The sequence below is a fragment of the Ursus americanus genome, chromosome 19 (assembly GCF_024610735.1).
Source record: "Ursus americanus isolate L20-20 chromosome 19, mUrsAme1.1.p, whole genome shotgun sequence".
NCBI lineage: Eukaryota > Metazoa > Chordata > Mammalia > Carnivora > Ursidae > Ursus > Ursus americanus.
This window is the reverse complement of record NC_142145.1, coordinates 7,500,783-7,521,832: the sequence shown is the minus strand read 5'-3', so window position 1 is coordinate 7,521,832 and position 21,050 is coordinate 7,500,783. Positions and strand designations below refer to the sequence as shown.

Sequence of the window (21,050 nt, the reverse complement as noted above, 5' to 3'; positions counted from 1 at the left end):
GCTGTCCCTCAGGGTCTTTCTCCCTACCGTGTTGTGTTTTATTTGCTGTGTAATGTCATGCTCCCTCAGGCACCGGGACACTTGCAGAGCAAGTGCAGACCCCTACAGGTGCCCCCCACTCCACTTGGTGTATGTACGACTCACCAACTGCTGGATCGCCTCTTCCTCCCCAAATCATTCCAGCCCCAGCATCAAGCCAGCAAGCCTCGCATGCATTGCAGGGAAGTACAGGCAGCATCTATCCTACATGCGGGCCTACTGCTCCTACCCAAGGATGTGGCAGCTTCACTGGGAACCTGGAACCAGGGAGGTTTGACAGAGCGAAAGCCAATTGTTAAGGCGCATTTTGGCCCTTTCTTCAGGAATGCCCTGGGACAACCTGTGGGCCAATATAGGAAGAAACTTCTAGTTAGATCTATCCTTTTCTGCTTCCTCAACTTTTTTGTATGTGTATGTGTGGCTGGCCTGTCCTTCGCCTATCTAAAAATTAAGCCTATTTCTCTGTACCACCTAGAAATAAAGACTTAAGTACCACCCCCCGCCCCCCCAGCCATTTGTTGGGAATACAGTGTTTATCCTGCTGGCCAGTCAATGTTTAGCTGCTACTCAGCTGAGAGATATTCTGTTTCCTGCGGGAACCTGTCAGGAACCCACTGAGTCCTGCAGCAAGGAGAGCTAAGTGCTTGCACTGCTATTGTTCCCTCCACCATCCCTGTAGAACTGTTTTCAAACACAACTGAATCTGAAAACAATCAATGACAGAAGGAAATCTGAATCACACTGATGTTTCCTTAATAGCTCCCCAGGTCTTCGGTTGCTTTCTCTTTCCAAGTTAAATCCTGGAGTTGCCAGATTTTTCCTGAGTTTACGCACACTCAGCAACATTGTAAAGGGAGGATCTGTTAGAAAACCATTTCAAAATTACTTATTTTATAAGTAAAAATTACTTATTTTTAATAGAAGTTGGTTTGCTCTTGTAATGAAGTATGCACTGTGTGCCTATGGAAAGGTAATATTTAATTGGTGTTTCTTGATAGGCGCTCATTTATTTCCTTATATAATGAAGACTTGTCTGTTGGCAAGTGCTTTTCCTAAGCTGGTGCACAGCCTCTTCTATTTCTGGGTCTCATTTGAAGTCATACTTTTTCAAGATGACAACCTAGGGGTAATGAAGGGAGAGGCCAAAGATGTGCATAGTTGGCTGACTTAGCATTTATCTTGTGATACTTATTAATAGATAGCTAAAAATTAACTCTACCTTCCCAGCTCCGCTTGATCAAAAGTTTAGGAATGAGATTGCATTGAAAACTGGTTTGCTTCCCTCATTCCCTTTTCCATGTAGCTTCCTTTGCAAAATATGGTTACTATGGACGTGGCAAGGTGATTATCCTGGTGTCAACAGTTAAGAGAGAACGGGGAAGATAGATGAGACCAAGAGCATGGTCAGGGCATGCAGCTTCTTTTTATGAGGCCATGAGGTTAAGAGATTAAGCAGTTTATATATCTTGAACCCTCACGAGTGGATGTTGAATGTTATCTTCTTAAAACGTTAGTACTTCATTAGGTTATTTAAACCAAATGTCCAGTCTATTACAAATTAAATCTTAATAAGCCAGGTTAAATGAATGAAGAAGAGAGGTAAATCAGGGTAAAAGAAGACATTTCCTTCACAAAAACATTTTTAGTAAAAAGAATACAGATGAATCTCTATTATAAAACATTCCATTATTATTGGCTTTTGAATAAGTTCAAATACATGCAAAGGTTTGATGGTTAAAAAAATAATAATCAGTATTCACTACTTCATGTTGCTGTGAACCTAAAACTGCTCTAAAAATAAAGTCTATTCAAAATTCTGAAAAATAAAATAAAAGACTAAAAACGTGGGCAAAAGTACATGGGCACACTCAGGTACCTGTTGGCCACCTCGAGGCCCCATTCATTTCCGTGCTGAGCATCACAGGTCACTTTCTTCAAGTGGTAGAGGCATAGTGCGTCCCGGGTAAGGAGGCATGCTAAACCAGATGATGTGAGTTCAAATCCTGATTTTGTCACTTATTGCTGCATGACACCAGCAAGTTATTTAACCTCTCTGTGCCTTATTTTCCTTATTTGTAAAATGGGGTAGATTAGTTCTCTACTACTAAATAACAAATCACCTCAAAACCTAGTGATTTAAAACAATAAGCACATATTATTTCAGTTTCTTTGGGCCAAGAACTCAGAAATAATTTGGTGGGGTGGCTCCGGTGTAGGGTCTCTTCTGATTTTGAAGGCAAGACGTGGGCTGGGCTGCAGGTCCTTTGAAGGCTGATGTGGGGCTAGGGTTTCCAAGATGGCTCACTCATGTGGTGCTTGCCGTCGGCGGGAGGCCTCAGTTCTTGCCCACTTGGGCTTCTTTGGGTCTCTTCACAACATGGTGATGGTTTAGCACAAATCCCCCCACCCTTCCTGACTCCACTTAGTAATTTTCCATCCCCTGGCTGTCTTTCCTGTGTTCCCAGTGATACCAGGCTCTCTCCGCTGTTATAATAGTCTTTTTTTTTAAAGATTTTATTTTTATTTATTTATTCGACAGAGATAGAGACAGCCAGCGAGAGAGGGAACACAAGCAGGGGGAGTGGGAGAGGAAGAAGCAGGCTCATAGCAGAAGAGCCCGATGTGGGGCTGGATCCCAGATTGCCGGGATCACGCCCTGAGCCGAAGGCAGACGCCTAACCGCTGTGCCACCCAGGCGCCCCTCCGCTGTTATAATAGTCTTGACATCAATCACAAGAAAGTCTCCCTCACTGTCTTAATAAGAATCAGAATAATTTTTTTTTTCTTTAACACCCTCTAGGGAAGGGTCCATTGTAAGTTACCTGGTTCCAGCTCTGTCTACAGGACCACAAAGCCCACAGGTGGCTCCCACGCCCCTGGCCGGCCACACTCCAGCGCTGCTGTGAGTCTTTTGTTCTGTTTTGCTGCTGGGTCTGGCTGCTCCAGTGTGTTTCTGTTCTTAAGCATGTTCATGTGTGAACTTGATATCAGGCCCTCAACAACCCCTACCAAGGCCATAGAATAGACTCTCTGGTTTTCTTGAAGCTTGTCATCATTTGGCTTTAAATGGGGAGGAAAGAACTCCTTTTTTCCCTCATTGAAGGACACAGCCTCTTTTCTTTTGTACCCCGAAGCTGAAGCCGGGTAGGTTGGTTAATTCAGGCAAAACAGGTTTGGAGCCACTCCTTTTGCAAGTCTGGCATAGATTAGCACTTAATGTGAGGGTACTTAGCACCCATTGTTCCCAACCTCTACCAAAACTCAGAACTAAAGGGACATGAAAAGGGATCCTGGCGAGAAACCTTTCGCTGAAAACATTTTTACACTTCCTTCAAAGAGAGTGCCTTTTGATCTCAAGTCCTTTGACCGGCCACCGCTGAGATGTGACTCAGGATAGGAAATTTTACACATACCAATACCAAAGGTATGTTCGTTTTTGTTATGCAACAATATGTTTGCATGACCAATATTTTCCCTTGCCAGAGCACACATCTCCTCCGTTACAAATATGTCTGCTGTTAATTGAAAAGAGTAAAATTACTTCTATATAAATTATAATTAGTGTAAATGCTTTACTAACCATTGACTGGTGGCCTTATGTATCACTACTGAGATTCTATATATTTGCCTTGGGTTGCTCACTAAGGGATATAAGACCCCTTCTTTTTTTTTTTTTTTTTTTTTTTACAGTTCCAGTGTCTGCCCCTTGCAATATTTTCTCTGAGATAAATCTGACTTTCAGCACATTTAAGGTATTCTGTAACCTGTGACCAGCTTCATTCTCAAGAATGTAGCTGAATAGTAAATTCTAAGACAGCTACCCTAAAATTGTTGCCAATGCAGCAGTTTTTAACTTTTGGAGGTGTCAGTATATGCCACCCCGCGACATGCCACTTTGGCGTATTGATAGATGCTTTTGAGCGGAAGGTAATTGGAAACGGCAGACACAGGAAGAGCTCTTTGCCCTCCTCCTTCTGCCTAAAAGCAGGGCACATTTTCCCTCTGTGAAGGTGATATATATATTTTCATTCGTAGGGTGTTTTTCCCAGGAGGATCAGAGAGGCACTGAGAGGAGAGGAGAGGAGAGGAGAGGAGAGGAGAGGAGAGGAGAGGAGAGGAGAGGAGAGGAGAGGAGAGGAGAGGAGTTTGTATAACAAACCTTACTCTTAATTACTATGCATTCCCTAGTCCCCTTCCCACAATTTATTGCCCTTGAGCCCAGTCCCTCTTCCTCTGCCTAGTTACTTCTCTACAATTTATTGCCCTTTCTTAAAATTGTATATATATAGCCCAACTCTAAATGCTCCTTTGGGTTTTTACTTTTTTTTTTTTTTTTTTTTGGAGAGACTGAGAGACCGTAGGCACACATAAGCAGGGAGGAGGAAGGAGGGGAAGAAGGAGAGGGAGAGGTAGAGAGAACCCCAAGTAGGCTCCACGCCCGGCTCAGCGCCCTACATCAGCGGGCTCCATCTCACAACCCTGACACCATGACCTGAGACAAAATCAATAGTCTAACCAACTGAGCCAGCCAGGTGCCCCTGGATTTTTTACTTCTTTTCCGTGAAGCCCCTATGCCCATAAAAATATAAACATCAGTTAAAAAAAAAGGGGCACCTGGGTGGCACAGTGGTTAAGCGTCTGCCTTCGGCTCAGGGCGTGATCCTGGCGTTCCGGGATCGAGCCCCACATCAGGCTCTTCCGCTATTAGCCTGCTTCTTCCTCTCCCACTCCCCCTGCTTGTGTTTCCTCTCCCGCTGGCTGTCTCTATCTCTGTCAAATAAATAAATAAAATCTTAAAAAAAAAAAAAAAAAATATATATATATATATATATATATATATATATATATATGCCTTTTTGCCTGTTACTCTGTCTTCTGTCACTTTAATTTGCAAGATTATAATCTAAGAGGTCAGAAGAAAAGTTTTTCTTCTTTTATACTTTAGGCTTATATCCTTTGAAGAAATAGCAGCGGAAACACAAAGATTCTGGTAAGGAATTAGGCTTTTATTGATGGCGTTCAGGACATTCTACCCCAAAATATGGCACCTTGACATACTGAACATTTGAAGGTGAAGGAATTTGAGAAATGGCATGTGCAGGAGGAGTTTCTGAGCTTCGCCCAAAGCAGGTCATAAAACACAGGAATGACTTTCTGACCTACATCTGAAGCAGGTCAGAGGGGTTCTCCCTATCCTAGAGGAAAGGAGCATCGTTATCTCCAAAGATAAAGGAATACTGAGAGGAGTGTGAAGACCTTGCTAAGTTTCCTTCAGTTCGCTACACTTAAACTCTTTGTGCTATGGTATCTTGTCATGACTTTTCACTGTCCCTCAGTATGAAAACACTCAGGTTTCACCAATTCTTCATGACTTCATTTTCTTATGAAGACCCCATGTTGCATAAACTTTATATTAAACACATTTGCTTTGTTCGTTTGTTTAAAGGAAGTTATACTAGCCTGAATTCAAGGAGAGGAGAGTGTCAAAGAGCTTCTGGATGTGTTTTACAATCACCAAAACTCCTTCGTCTTACTCTTAACTTAGTTGCACTCTCTTGTTAAACTCCTAAGGCTGAGCAAATTGATTCAGTCTACTTCTGTGACCTCCACCCCAGTCCAAACTGCCATCAGCACTCACCTGGGCTTCTCTTCTTCTTCCTTCTAACCTTGTCCTGGGAAAATCCATTCTCCATGCAGCAAGGAGACAGTTTGCACCAGCCCCTGATTAACATTCTCTTGTTACTTCCCATCACTCTTAGAATAGAACTAAAACTTCCTACCTATAGGGCTGAAATTATTTGCACCCCCCCCATTCCACCTTCATCTCCTACTTACCCATTACCATGTTCCAGCCACACCAGTCTTCTTTCTTCCTCAAATATGCCAAATTCTGTCACACCTCAGAGATTTTCCCAGAAGGCTTCCATGCCTAGACCTTCACATTATTTCTTATCTTCATCCTTCAAGTTTCAGAGCAAGGATGACTTCCTCAGAGAGGTCCTCCTGGATTGACTCTTATACAAGTGCCACCAGCCCTCCCACCGTTACTATCTACCTCATCACCCATTTTATTTCCTTTGCAGCACATTTGTAATCTAGACTTTTCTGTTCATTTGCTTAGTTATTTAGTGTCAACTTTTCCCTCCCCTCTCTTCCCCCAGTCCCACTGAATTAATCCCTTTAAGGGCACTTTAACGTCCTTGTTCCTTATCTACCACACCAAGAACTTGGCGTACAATACAGTGGACGCTCAACTAACGTTTGCTGAGATACCCCACACCGAGAGCTACACCTGGAACATAGTATATGTCCTGGGACATAGATACTCAATAAAGAGTTGTTGGGTATTGAATGAGTGGAAGCTGCTGTCTTGCTCCAGGCAGCTCACCAGTCTCCATGATTGGGTCTCTGCCTTCTTGAATGAGAGAGCACTGTAAATTACCTGTGTTCTTTCCTAGGGCTGCTGTAGCAAAGTGCCACCAACTGGGTAGCTTGGAACAGTAGGCACGCATTCTCTCACAGCTCAGGAGGCTCCAAGTCTGAAATCAAGGTGTGGCCGGGCTGTGCTCCCTGCAAGGGCTCTGGGGCAGAATACATCCTTGCCTCGCAGCTTCTGGAGGTCATCAATGGTTGTTGGCTTTCCTTTGACTGTAGCTGCAGTACTCCAGTCTCTGTACCCCTCTCGCCCATCTTTGCATGGTGTTCTCCCTGTGTGTTTTTATCCAGATTTCCCTCCTGCAAGGATCTGTCAGTGGAATAGGACCCACCCAAATCCAGTATGATCTCATTTTAAATTGATTATATCTGCAAAGACCTTATTTTCACATTAAGTCACATTCACAAGTATGGGGGTTAGGACTTCAGCATATCTTTTGGGGGTTACGATTCTACCCACACCAGTACCTAACACCATACTTACACTGGGGAAATTTTCCTTTCAACTTGGACTTTTCTCTGACTTTAGTTTCTTTAGTTTCCCTGCTTAGATTGGAAGCCAGCATGTGGGTCCTCCAAACCCCTTCCTCCTGGGGGCTGAGGCCTGATGTGTTCATTGAACCCTGTGGTTCCCAGTTGTTACTCATTCCTCAGGAGCCTACCACTAATACACTAGAATAGCTTTCACATAACATATAGCATATTGGATCAGTAGGAAGATTAATATTCATTCTAGTTGTATAATTGAATTGTATCACAAGCTTTTTTGTTGGGTAGAGGAGATAATCTGGGAATCTAATGACCATTTATAACATTGCATTTTTCCTTAGAAACATTGAATTGTAAATTGAATTTATAAATTACAAATAAGCTCTTAGAATGGAATTGCATAGGTAAATTAGGGAACACCTTGATAGAAAAAGTTAAAAATGATGCAAGAATCAAATAACAATATGATAGTAATATATAGATCACAGGGTAATGACACCTAAAAGTGCTTTTGCTTCTAGGAAGGTATTTGTACTTTAATAACTCCAAATCTAAAGGAATGAAGTTCTAATATAGAAGATTAGTCAATGCCATAGGAGGCATAGTATTTTTTTTTCCTTTTTTATGGTTTGTCAGGACTTTCTAATGCTTTAGAATCACAAGCATAGGTAGAAGTTTATTTTTCTGTAAATGTTGGCCCTAGCTTTTGAATCCAGTGAGCTAACAACTCACTCTGTCTTGCCATCAGAAGGGGATTCTCTAAGAGATCGGATTCTGCACAGCTAGAGCAGTGCTTGTCACCCAGAGCAGTGATGGCAGCTCCAGACTACCCTAAGCAGGCCACAGGAGTTCTGGCTCTCTGCCTACTATAGGGAAGAATTCTAATACATTCTTCCATTGTTGGCTTAATGGGGGTGGGGCTGTATACAGGATCATTCTCTGCAATAGAACATACCTCCTGAATTTCTAGGAGAGGCAAATACATGCCATCGACTCCTCATAATAATGGGTATTTGCTAAATTTTTTTGCACTAAATCAACAAACAGTATTATCTTACAGAGTGAAAGATTCCTAAGCAGTCAGAGGGGCCCTGGATCCTGGAAGTGGAGAGGACAGGAAAGAGTAAGGTATTTCTTCAAATTGTCTACAAATAGGAATCTTTGATCTGAAATAGAGAATAATGTGACTCTAAGCCTGATGTGCCGTGGACTCATTATATAGGAACAGTTTTGTTGCAGTGCCACCTTTCTGAACTCAACAGGTACCCACATACCTTCTGCCAGGTCTTAAAAATCCTCAGAGCTCATTGTTCTGGGAGGTAGGCATCATTCCTTTGACTTCAGCCCATTCACAGCTAGCAGAATCTAGCTGCTGATCAAAATAGCACAGACATTTTCCCAGAAAGCAGGTATTTGTCACTTCCCAAAGGACAAACCAGCCACCCTATATCTTGAAATGGATCTTTAAAAGGGCTTTGAAAGCCCATTTATCACTGGGCTATTCTCAAATAGATGGAGAGAGGAATGGAATATTCATATTTATTTATCAGACATTTCTTGAATCTCTATTGTGTGAAAAATCTTTACTCAAGGCACTAGTAGCATAATGCAAAGATGAATAAGACAAAGCATCTGCGGGGGCACCTGGGTGGCTCAGTCGGTTAAGTGTCTGCCTTTGGCTCAGGTCATGATCCCCAGGTTCTGGGATGGGGACCTGCATCAGGCTCTCTGATCAGTGGGGAGCCTGCTTCTCCCTCTGCCTCTGCCTGCCACTCCTCCTGTTTGTATTCTCTCTCTCTCTGTCAAATGAATAAATAAAATCTTAAAAAAAAAAAAAAGACAAATCATATGCATTCAAAGGAGAGAGAGTTGTTTAGGGGGAAGTGTGCTCTAAAGAGGTTGAACCCAAGGTGGGGTTTCTAAATAGGACGAAGTCACTTCTAACTGGGCAGATCTGAACCTTGACGGATGATGAGTAAGATTTTCAATAAACAGAAATAACCGGAAGGTAGGGGCGGGTGAAATGGAGGAACATTCTTGAAAGAGAGAAAAGCATGAGTTAAGGCATGGGGCTGGACCTGTCTGGAGATGGAGTTGCCCAGTGTGCCCTAGCAAAGTGTGATATAAAGAAGTGGACCTTGAGGCTGGAGAAGTAGGTTCGGTCCAATTCTCAAAGAGCTTTGATGTTGGGTAACTGAGTCACTATATTGCACATTAGGAGGAAGGCAGGATGAACACAGAATTTATTATCTGAGCTGGAACAATTTTGAAATGACAAGTGGCACTATGAACATTTGTGCCAAAACAACCATTATAAATGTGGTACTGGTCTGGGCAAACTGGGACCTGTGGTCCCACTGGTAACCGGGAGACTGCAAAGAGAAGCTTGAACTGGGAGGAGACTTCCAGAGAACAGCCACAAGGGGCAGGTGAGCCTAGGAGTCCTGGATTCGTTCCTCATGTGTGCCACCCCAAAGTACTGAAAACTGGGTGCTTAACACAACGGACACATATTCTTCCATGATTCTGAGAGCTTGAAGTATAAAATCAAGGTGTTGGTAGGGCCACGCTGGCTCTGAATGCTCCAGGGGAGGATCCTTTCTGGCTTCTTCCTAGTTTCTGCGGGCTGCCAGCTATCCTTGGAATTCCCAGCTTCCTTGGGTGTATCACCACAATCTCTGCCTTCCTGGTGTTCTCCCTGTGTGTCTTAACCTTGTCTTCCCCTACGTATCTGCCTCTGTGTCTCTTCTCTCATAAAGACACCAGTTATGTTGGATACGGGTCTCATCCTTCTCCAGTATGACCTCATACCAACTTCACTACATCTGCAAAGATGCCACTTCCAAACCAAGTCACATTCTGAGGTTCTGGGAAGGACATGAGTATTTGGGGGACATTCTTCAACACAGTGTAAGTACCAAATGAGGAATGTGAACGAGTGAGAGATAGCTCAGGATCCTCAAAGACAGGAAGGCGGGAGGCAGCAGAAAGACAATGGGAAGGAGAGAGGAAAATTAAGGGTGGGGAATTTTGCTCACTTACGCAGCTTTCCGCAGGGGCCCAGAGGGTGGAAGGCTGCCACTGTATCCCATTCTGCTTCCATCCAATTTTCTCAAGTCCGGGCTCCTTATTTTCCCTTTCCGGAAGAAGGTTAGACATTTATTTAATACTGGTAATCAAAGCAGACTGGAAATCCAGAGATGGCAGTTCGAGTCATGACTCAGCTGCTTTCAACTTTGTTATCTTGTTCAAGTCGTATGATCTCTGAGTCTGTTTCCTCCTCCATAAAATGAGGATATTGATGTTGACCAAGAATGGTCCTTCCGGCTCTAGAAGCTATGACTTTAGGAGGAAAAGGTGGAACTATGCTTCCTGAATAGGAGAGTTTCAATAGGACCCTTTGCCATTATCATCTTTTAGCAAATACGTATATCTATCAGACAGTGTTTTTGGTAGAAAACTGAAATTGGTTAGCTGGAGCAAAATGGAGTTTATTAGAAGGCTATCAGGGGTTGGCACCAGGAACAATCTGGTTCAGGGACCCTACTAGGGTGAGTCCAATCCCTTTCCCCTCCCTCCACCCTCACTGTTTGCATCTCTTGCTCCAGGGTTAGAGTCCTGGACAAGAGTCTAATCAGCAGTCTCAGTCCTGGGCATACCTCTCAGCTGTGCTGAGTATAAGCAAAGATAAGATTTCCCCCAAAGGGAGACTGAGTTGCTGATAGAGGAAGGCTTGCATGAGAACACGTGTCTACAGCCAAGAAGTGTTTGGAATTCAGGCAAGCATAAACATTTTAATAGCATATTTAGCCACTAGTAACTCTACACTAAATTTGTTGCTGTATTACTAATATTTTAATCTAGTGGCTAAGAGCTCATATTCTGGAGTCAGAGAGACCTAAGTCTGAATTTCAGCTCTGCCCCATAGTAGCTGTGTGAAAGTTATTTCCTACTTATACACAAGAAGGCCGTTTCCTCATCTGTATTGTGGAGATGATAATACTGAACTTAGAGATACTTGTTAAAATTAAAGGAGATAATATATTCAAAAGCACTTACTGTAATGCCTGGCTCATAAAATATACATTACCTAGTAATGATAATCCTTCTGGACCAGGCACCAAATTAAGTGGTTTCTGTGCATTATTCCATGTAATCTTCACAGCTATCTGACATAGTTCATATCAAAACCCATTCCCCCTTGCCTCCCCAAAAACCCCACTCTCCCATCCCCACCTTGCTTCTTTACAACTAGAAACTGAAATTACAACTGAGAACCTTGGTTAGGGTGACACGACTTTATGTACTATTAAAGCCAAGATGCTGACCAGCTCTGACAGACTCAGAAGCCCAGGGTTCGACCCTGTCTGCTGGAGGAGTCAGTGCTCACCAGCCCCTCGCACAGCCAACTGCTATTGGTTTCTTTAGATCAGGTGATGGATCACTAATCCATTCCAGGCATTCTCCTTCTGAGGCGGCTTAAAACAAGAAGGGGGGGGGTTGAAAAGTTTGCTTATTATTACTTGTTATTACTGTTAACCACTGATCGTTGTATTTAGTTTACATTCACTGCAATTAGATATTTGAGAATCGAGTTACATTTACATCAGGATAACAATAACAGTGCAGGTTTATTCATAAATACAGGTAAGAACTGAAGAGAACACCGGCTCTGTTGAATCACATACAACAAATGACAGCAGCCTTATATATACTATTCAGTCATAAAAATCGATCGAACCGCCTGACAATCCAATTTTTAAACTATTAATCTAGATTTTGTTTAGATGATTAGTAATTAAGATCAATTACTTGAGTTTTTTAAACTAACAGCTTTACTGAGATGTAATTCAGATATAAATTCACACTTGAACGTCAAGACTTTTGGTTCTGTTAAAGAAACACAACTTTTAAAGTCAACAATACATCTTTTAATGACACCTATCTTTAATCGCTTTTCATCAAAAGATAAATGAATTTTTTTCTGTAGCTTCTCATCGACAAAAAATAAAATTTGCTGTTATTGCTATACGTTAGTGGCACATTCAGCCAATTTCCAAAGAAATGAGTCAAGTTACCAACACGCAAGTTTTTACATCACGCTACCGTGAAATTCAGCGGCACAAACCATAGTGAACTATGTATAAAACATTAAAAGCACTAAATGGAAAAGTAGATGGCTTAAAACAAGTAATAAGTTTTCGTTTAGCAAGCAAATTTGACGATTAAGCCAGAGAAGGGGTGGGAAAGGGCCCTGTTCCTGCAGGCATGCTTGGCTGTCCTCGGTCCCTCCCTCCCGGCGGAGACCAAGCCGGGGTCCCCGCGCCAGGTGGGCGCACCTCGGCGGTGCGGAAGTCCGGCACCCCGCCGCAGGGGCAAAGAGAGGGCCCGCGCCCAAGGGCCGAGAAGATTCTCTTTTCTGTGCTAGCCACCCGAAGAGGGGAGGCAGAGACGAGGAACTAGCACGGGAGGAGCGGCTGGACCAGTCCGCACTGGCTAGGGAGACGCCGGGCGGGACCCGCCTCCGAGTCCGTCACTCCAGCCGTCGAACACCCCTCCTTGACCCACAGCACCCCAGCCCCACCCCCACGACTCCCGCACGCTCCCAGACCCCGCGCGCCCCCGTCCCTCAGACGCCCCTTGCGCGCCCTTCTGCCCCGAGCGTCCCCTGACGTCCCCGTGCCCCGGGTGCCCTCCGCGCGCCCCTGCTCGCCCTTCCCTGACGCCTGCGACCCCGCGCGTCCCCGCCCCCGGACGCCCCCCGCCCGGCCCGCCCCCCCTGCCGGGACGCCCGCCTGCGCCGCGGGCAGAGTAGAGGGCGCGGGGCGGCCCGCTCGGCTCCTCCGCTCCCGCTCAGCGCTCGGGCCCAGGCGCCGCCACGCGCCCCTCCTGGAGAAGGAGGAGGAGGAGGAGGAAGGAGGCGGGAGGAGGAGTTGCGGGAGAGGAGGGACGAGCGCGGCAGTCGCGCCGGCGCTGGGCGAGGAAACGGAGCGGGCCGCCGCCGGGTGAGCGTCTGCGGAGCCGAGTCGGGGGCTGGGTCTGGGCTTTGCTTTCTGCTCCCTCTCCTCCGTAACCCGGGAAACTGGCCGCGGGGGCTGCTGCTTCCCTCGGGGCGGTGGGGGCGGATCCGGCGCGCTGGGCTGGGGAGGCCGCCCGGCGCGCCTGCAAGCCGAGGGTCCCGGCGGCTCGAGGCCCGGGCCGCTTCGGCGGGTCCGCGGGCGGGGGCTGGCCGGCGGGGAAGCGGCGCGGCGTCCGGGAAACCGGGCCGGGCGGGGGGCAGGGGAGGGCCGAGGCCTGCTTCCGCCGAGCGCCGGCCCGACCCCTCGGCCTCCCCGTCCGCGGCGCGCCTGGCCGGGCCTCCGCCTTTGTTGCCCGCAGCCCCGCCGGCGAGAGGCCGGGGCTCGGCGAGGCCTGGGGCGGCGGCGCGGGGCCTGCGCGGCTCGTGCCCCGCCGCCCGGCCGGGTCGGCCCGTCCTCGGGCTCGGGCCGCGGTCCAGGGGCCGGAGGGCGGGCTGGCGGGCGGGCTCTGGAGGGCCCAGGCCGCGTCGGTGCCGCCGCCGCCCCCGCCCGCAGGGAGGTCGCGCCGGGCCCCCAGTGTGTGCGGCGCGTGACGGTGCTGCTGACTGTGATTTACTCGCACGGATGTGGAGGCTGTGGGCTTTTAAACTGCCCCTGGAACCGAGACAGGCCTTAATTTTCAATTTGCTTCAGGAGTTGGCAACTTCGGGGACACCATTGTGGCTCATTATGTGCACAACTATTGACATTTCTCGGTGGCAGGTCCTGGCACAAAACTTGGAATGTGTGCAGCAGGCTGGATGCCAACTTCACATTTAGTCAGAATGTGAAATTTGGGGTTCCCGTCCCCACTTTTTGGAATTAAGGGCCAGGTGGGAATATGTGATAAAACTCAGGCTTCCGCTAGCGAAATCTATAATGTTGAATTCAGTTCAACAAATGTTTCTTGAGCGTCTACCCTGGATGAGGCAACATGCTACTTACTGTGTGTGAGGACGGAGAACGTAGTAATCACAATAAAAATGTGAATGAGACACCACACTTTTCCCCAATACGTTTCTAATTGCCAGTGTTTCTTGGAATACAGATATATTTGTAATCATCAAACCAAAGTAAACTGCAATGTACTTCAAGACGAAATGTCTGAGGTGTTCTCAACCAGAGTAGGCATGAATTTATCTTGCCTTTTAAAAACCCCACAAATAACATGAAATCCACTTGCCTTATTTGAATGACTTTTATTTATTACTATTTTTTAAAATATTTATTTGAGGGAGAGAGATCAGGAGTAGGGGGGAGGAGTAGAGGAAGAAGCAGACTCCCCGCTGAGCAGGGAGCCCCATGCAGGACTGGATCCCAGGTCCCTGAGATCATGACCCCAGGAGAAGGCAGACGCTCAACCGGCTAAGCCACCCAGGCGACCCTGAATGAATGAATGAATTTTAAGTGGAATACTTAGTGCTATGGAGAATCGTCGTTATTTAAAAACATCAGTGGTATTGTTTACCCAGTTTCACAAAGCGGGAAAATGTAGCCTGTGATATTTCTCTTTTCCTGTGTGCTTTCTAATTTTTCCTCACTGCTGCATCATCTCTGTGGATGCCGTAACTTTCAGAATCTGTTCTAAACATAGTATGTCGCCTCAACCCTTGGTTCCCGTACCTTCCCTAATGTTTTCTCCTTGCCTTTGGGGAAGCTGGCTCACTGACTGTCCACTTGATAACGATTCTCAGAAGAACTTATTATCTGGGGTTTGGCAAGTGCCTTCCACTGTTTGATCTGGTTAAGGATGAACCTTTATTCTTTTTAGGTCTCCATTCAGGTTCTCTTTTGAAATACTTTTTCTCTTTATTATGATCTTTAAATGCCTTCTAAATTGGTGGGAGGTACCTGGCACTGTCCCATCCCCTTCTTTTAGTGGGAAGATAGGGCGGGCCTTAAACATGGCCTCCCCACTACTCAGGGGCACACCCTCAGGTGTCACGCACCTTCCCAAGGCAGCACCTTTCAGGGAGTGGCAGAGAAGGGGTTTGGTAGCTTTGACCTGGGCCATAGCCTACCTGGGCTGTGCCGTGACCTGGGAGGAAAAGTTCTGCTGTGCTGACTGGATTCCTACCCATTTTGTCATCCTGACTATTCCTTTTAACGGCCCTCTTTTTGGGGAACAGAAGCAAGCGTCTACTTAAGACTGTCTTGTTATGTGACTTCACTCCTCAGAGAAAAATCTGGTGGTTTTCTCCATTGTGGTCAGGTTTCAGGAAACTTTTGTGTTATTAGTAGCAAGTATCTTGGAGCGCCTGGGTGGCTTAGTCGGTTGGGCATTGCCTTAGGCTCAGGTCATGATCCCAGGGTCCTGGGATCAAGTCCTGCATTGGGCTCCTTGCTCGGCAGGGTAACTGCTTCTCCCTCTGCCTGCAGCTCCCCCTGCTTGTGCTCTCTCTCTCACTACCCCCCCTTCTCTCTCTATGTGTCAAATAAATAAATGAAATCTTAAAAAAAATAGCAAGTATCCTTTATTTTGCTCATAGAAGTAATTGTGTGATCTTATTTAAAAAGTCACAATATAATCTGAAAAAAGGAAATATTTTGTCCATTTCTGAATTTGTGGCAGTTATTGTTGTTCTCTCAAAAATATGCAGTCATGTGGAATGGGTTGATATACAAATATGTTGAATATGAGGTCAGATACCCCATGGTATTTATATATTGTATAACTAATGGGTGTGTGTGCATTGATTTTAATACTCAGTAGCAGTAGATAGGTAAGTAAATGACCTAAGCTCAGATCACTGCTATTTTGTTTGTTGCATTTTTTTATGGGAAGTAAAGATTATTTCAATTCTTGGTCCTCATCCCTAATCTTTTTCCAGTTTTGGAAATAGCACATCTGTGGTGCCTGAGTATTTATGTAAAATTACTCCTTTTACGAGGGAGAAATTTATAATAACTAGTGTATGTCGTAAAAAGGGGAACTTTCTTGTATGACTAGATTGATCGAAAGAGTAGTTCAGACACTAAAAACGAAACAGCATCGGGACATGTTTTAAATTGTATTGACAGTGAAATTGTCATTAATATTTTTGTGACTAATTTGTTATTCTGTACAGTATATTGGGTTAGCTAATAAGTAATGAAGGCTTTAGAAGTGACTTCAGGGTCTCTGATGATGCATACAAACATTGCATTTAACTTAATGGGGCAATTATTTTTAGGTGGCTGTTGGTCTTACTTATGTTTCAAGAATGGATGTACTCGGGTAAAGTCGGTTAAGATTTGAATTCTCATGTTGCATGCTGAGGACCTTTTGGAGGTGTTTGATCTCTAGTATACATTACTAGCTTCGTGACCTTGAACACATTTTATATCCCCTGAGTCTTACTCCTTCTGTGGGGCTCAAGTGAGGATAATAAATGCACCTGACAGAGTTACTGTGAATATGTATTTTGTTTAAAGTAAAATCCAAGCTGTCTGCCGTGGGCTATAAGATTGCTGCCCAGTTCTTCCATTCATCTTGAACAACTCTGTCTTCCTCACCATAAAGTTATCCTCTAGCCTTTCTGTTCCCTCACATTCCAGGCTGCTTCTGGCTTCATTGTCTTTGACATGTGGTTCTGTTTGCCTAGAATGTTGTTCTTATGGTTAGTTCATTCTCCAATCTAATGCCAGGTTTTTCTGACTGCTAGAAGTCTTTCCTGACTACTCTTCCGTATAGTTCCTTCAGGAGTCCCATCTTATCAGTTTTTATGTTTTCATCATAACGTTTACTGCAGTGTATAACTATTTATTTCTTTTGGTTTTTCTTGTCCTCAAAGTCCCATGTGGGCAGAATGTGGTCCATGGTTCTTCTTTGTCTCCCTTACACGTCCCATGGGGACATGGCGTACAGAAAGTGCTTACAGTTTCTACGTTGTTATCTGCACATTAAAGGCAAGGATGTTCTGTGTAAATGGTAGAAATCTGTTGGGTTTTTTTGTATTGCTTATTTTTTCCTATCTGAGCTGATCTGCTCCGCTGAATAAATCATAGCACTAATAAATTAGGCCAGGGTTCTTGTAACTTTAGGGCCCAAGTCACCCTACACAGAGAGAACTATTTTTTGTTTTTTGTTTTTTTTTTAAGTCAGCTCTACTCCTAACATGTGTCCCAGAATCACGATGCCAAATTCAAGAGTTGCATGCTCTACTGACTGAGCCAGGCCGGTACCCCAGGAACTGTCTTTACCTGTAGAGCCTTAACGTGGGTCTGAGCTCACTCACGTGTCCAGCTGGCCAATCACAAAGATGCACAAGAGTTCATTACTTCTGGAAGTGTAGTTATCTGTAGTGTGTGGACAATAACAATTCCAAAGCACATTTCCCTTGATACTAGCTCACATAGCTTGATAAGAGAAACCCTTGGTTATCTGGAACCTCTGGCATTCTCAGTTATGTGAAGAGGAATTCAGCAGGAGGGAAAAACCTCATTTGGAATCAGACAGTCAGAGACCTAGATAACTAACTGGCTAATGAAGGTGGTGTTTCATGGGGATGCGGATCTCGGTTTGAATTTCAGCTCTGTGACTTTGTAGGGTAGGTTTTTAAAATAAATTCTGTCTTACTTGCTTTATCTGTAAAATAATAGTGCCTTTCTCAGCATTGTTGTGGAGATTAAATGAGAAAATGCACATAAATATATGGATTCAGTGCCTGGAATATAACAAATGCTAATATTACTAATCAGTTTAGAGGTGCCTGGGTGGCTCAGTTGGTTAAGCGTCTGCCTTCAGCTCAGGTCATGATCCCAGGGTCTTGGGATTGAGCCCCGCCTCAGGCTCCCTGCTCATTGGGGAGGCTGCTTCTCCCTCTGCTGCTCCGCCTACTTGTGCTCTCTCTCTCTCTGTCAAATAAATAAAATCTTAAAAAAAAATAATCTGTTCAAAATATACTGTGATTAGTTAAAAGGAGCATTCTGGGTAATCAGTAACATGTATGTAAGACTTGGTTTTTCTTTCTTTTCTTTTTTTTTTTTTTAAGATTTTATTTATTTATTTGAGAGCCAGTATGTGAGAGAGAGCACAAGCAAGGGGAGCTGCAGAAGGAGAGGGAGAAGCAGGGAGCCCTCTCAAGAGGGAGAAGCAGGGCTCCATCCCAGGGCCGTGAGATCATGACCTGAGCTGAAGGCAGACACTTAACTGACTGAGCCACCCAGGAGCCCCAAGACTTGGTTTTTCTTGTTAAGGAAGCCCTGTGTGGAGAAAGGGTGTAACACCAAAGGGACAAGAAAAATGAAAATAAAAGAGGAAAGACAGTGGGAGCCCACAGAAATATTAATGGTGCCAGCTACTAGGACCGTGAGGATTACAAATGTGAGCAGCTATTGAGTTGTTGGGCACTGGGTCATGCAGTCAGTTGGTGGGGGATATAGAACAAAAAAGGTACTGCACTTGGCCTTCTGCGAAGCTCCAAGCTCTTGTTTTCATACTGTTGTAATATTATTTTTTATCATTGTTAACAGCCATCACTGAAATGTTTTCTTAAAATTATTAAAAGGGCATCACACTTGGAGGCTATGTTTGGGGAGCAGTGGCTATCCCTTTGTCCTTGGGAGCAGACTGTTGAGTAATAGAGAAGAAAGAAAGAAGAAGAGACGGCATATCTCTGAAGGCCTGGGAGACAGACCATTATCCGAGCATCAGTGAACCTGAAGATGTCACTATGCCATCCTGAAGTTTTCCAACAGGTAAATTTGGTCATCTGAAGAGGCATCTGTCTATATATAGCACTTCAGTGACAGCACGAGATTACATTTGATATACACACTTGTGTTTAAGGTTTCCCTTTTAAGAGGACAGAGGAATATATGGCTTCCAACGGGAAGTTGTCCGTCAAAAACAATTTTAAGAATTTGGTGTTATTCTTTAGAATAATTTAGAAAAGGTATATTCATCACGTGCTCTAGATAGCCTATTATTTGGAACTGCTAATGGTTGTTCTAGTAGTGATAGGTGTTATTTTGGGTACCCCAGTAACACTGGATGGTTGAAGCAACAGGGTTAATACAACTGTAAAGTAAGATGAAGTCTCACTGGTATAGTGTTACTTTGTATGATTTTCCTTTTGGGAATTTTGTTTTGGTGTTTATCGTAATGAGCTTAATTTTGGTTTTAAAGGAAATATCATCCCTACGACAATGGTCATTTTTATCTGTTGACAATTGCTTTTGAAAGTGAAAAAAATATATTTAGGGAATAACGTTATTACCAAATGTCACAGACGGTCAGAATATGTAAGCATGTAACACATATAGAATTATTTTAGGATTTTAGTAGTTTTGTGCTTTTGGAGAATTATTGCATTTTAGAATTAGAAGGAAGCTTCTGATTATTGACCAGCTTCATCCTTACATAGATAATGGGGAAAGTGAGACTAAGGGCGGTTATGTAATCGGCCCAAAGTCATTTACCTAGCAGATTTTAGAATGGAGTCTGATGTGTGCAACTCTTCTTGCGGTTGATGCAGGATGTTTTCATTTACTCTTGGGAGGTGAGGAATTTGAATTTGTGTCTTCGTGGAGGAGGTCACAGTTGAGCTGGCTCTTGGAGGGTGACCTGTGTTTGGGAAGAGCCATAAGTGGCAGGGACGGTATCTCAAACAGGCTGAACAGCAGGAGCTATAATAGTAACCTAGAGATTCTTTTCACCTCTTTCCTACGCGTGGTTACCTGTATTCTGTTTCTTAGTTTACTTCCTTGATTTACTGGAGCTCGTTCTCCCAGTAACTTCCTGAGAAAGGTGGTGGGGTTGTTGTGTTTTGTTTTGTTTAGACCTTGTCAGAAAACATGTATGTTCCAAATATCAAACTTGAAGTCTGGCTGTGTATAGAATTCTAGGTTATTGTTTTATTTTATTATTTTTTTAAGATTTTATTTATCTGTCAGAGAGCACGCATGTGTGCACAAAGCGGGGGAATGGAAGGCAGAGGGAGAGGGAGAGGCAGGCTACCTGCTGAGCAAGGAGCCTGATGCGGGACTTGATCCCAGGACCCCGAGATCATGACCTGAGCCGAAGGCAGATGCTTAACCACCTGAGCCACCCAGGTGCCCCTAAGTTATTGTTCTGTTAGGATGGAACAGGTGATGCTACAGTGACAGATTAACTCTGAAATTCTAGCGTGTAAATAGAGGTTATTTCTTGCTTTCCTCAAGTCTGCACTGGGCCTGGGGCTCCTCGCGTTTTCCTCTGGATCCAGTCTGCTTTCACCTGTAGTTCCCCATCATATCACCCACGGCTCTGGAGGTTACCACAGCAGGTGCAAGGGAGAGCTGACGGGTCATATGTGGCACTGAAATATTTGGCTCTGAAGTGACGCACGTCACTCTCCTCACAGGCCATTTAGCAGCAGCAGCGACCCTGCACGGGGGCTGAGAAGTGTGCAAACGCACAAGGAGTCACTGATTGTGAATGCGTGCTGTATTGAATATAAACTTTCTATTGGAATTTTGAAGATGTTGCACCAGCGACTTCCAGCTTTCAGCATGCTAAGTTAGTTACTGTCTGTTTCCCGATCATTTGTATGTCATTTTTTCCACTTTTTTGGGGAAGCTTTTAGTTTCGTTTTATCTCCTAAAAATTTCATCACGGTGTGCTTGATTATTGTTTGTTCTTCTTTGTACTGAGCATTCCATGGATCCTTTCAGTCTATAAGCTTATGTTGTTCAGTACTTGTAATTTCTTCTCTTTCGTTTTCTTTTCTTGACTGAAGCTCTTCGTCAGATGTTGGACCTCCTAGATCAGTATCTTAATTTTTTTAGTTTTTCCCTCAATTTGTAAACCCAGAATAAAAACGAAAGCAACAAACATAGATCTTTGGGCCTTACTTGTTACTGGTTTGTAAAAAAATTTTCAAAGGCTCTTATCTACTGGGTACTTTAACCAGTGAGGCCGTACATTGTCATAGGCAGTGAAAGCGGTGACATTGTTTAGGGAACTTGCTGAATTTTTAGCTAGTACATTGGTAAGTGTGTAGATAGGTATAAAAATGTATACATCAAAAATATATGTATATACCTAATAGACAGTGATGAACTGGTATA

At 44.4% G+C, this 21,050-nt stretch overlaps 1 protein-coding gene across 7 annotated transcripts in view; it reads left to right on the top strand.

The window, feature by feature from the left end:
- The first annotated feature begins 12,556 nt into the window (after positions 1–12,556).
- Positions 12,557–21,050, top strand: part of SOCS6 (suppressor of cytokine signaling 6) — an 828,170-nt gene continuing 819,676 nt past the window's right edge. For 2 of the 7 annotated variants that reach the window (XR_006778235.2, XR_015727575.1), the window contains exons 1-2: positions 12,596–12,968; positions 18,509–18,698. The gene's annotated coding sequence lies outside the window, so the exon portion shown is untranslated. Of the gene's footprint in view, positions 12,969–18,508; positions 18,699–21,050 lie in introns of all 7 variants that reach the window. The other 5 variants (XR_015727573.1, XR_015727574.1, XM_045790259.2 and 2 more) reach the window with 5 other exon arrangements.